The following is a 315-nucleotide window of genomic DNA, read 5'->3' as shown; positions in this document are numbered from 1 at the left end:
CACACACACACACACAAATCCTTGGAATCCAAGTAATTAGAATGATAGCCTTATTAGAATAATGGTGAACAATGGAAGATTTTTATCTCTCAGCTTCGTTATCAAAGCAGCAAGTCAAGGAGAGAGTCAAGGGGACACACAGGAGGTGGAGAGGAATGACAGGAAAAATGGAAAGAACCAGATATTAGATACACCGTCGGGACTGAGTGCAGTGCCAGAATATTGCCACGGCAGTTCAAGAGACGAAACAATGCAATCTTGACAGTCTTAACCATAACAAAAAAATGGGGCACCCTGTTCATTTTAATGACCATA

The 315-nt window shown here is 41.3% G+C and overlaps 1 protein-coding gene across 1 annotated transcript in view; it reads right to left on the bottom strand.

The window, feature by feature from the left end:
• fgf12a (fibroblast growth factor 12a) overlaps positions 1 to 315 on the bottom strand; it is a 24,571-nt gene that overhangs the window by 1,869 nt on the left and 22,387 nt on the right.

This window comes from Morone saxatilis, unplaced genomic scaffold (genome assembly GCF_004916995.1).
Source record: "Morone saxatilis isolate NCDOM2014 unplaced genomic scaffold, NCSU_SB_2.0 Contig23, whole genome shotgun sequence".
Taxonomy (NCBI): Eukaryota; Metazoa; Chordata; class Actinopteri; family Moronidae; genus Morone; species Morone saxatilis.
The sequence above is the reverse complement of the archived record's forward strand: the minus strand, read 5'-3'. Positions and strand labels throughout refer to the sequence as shown.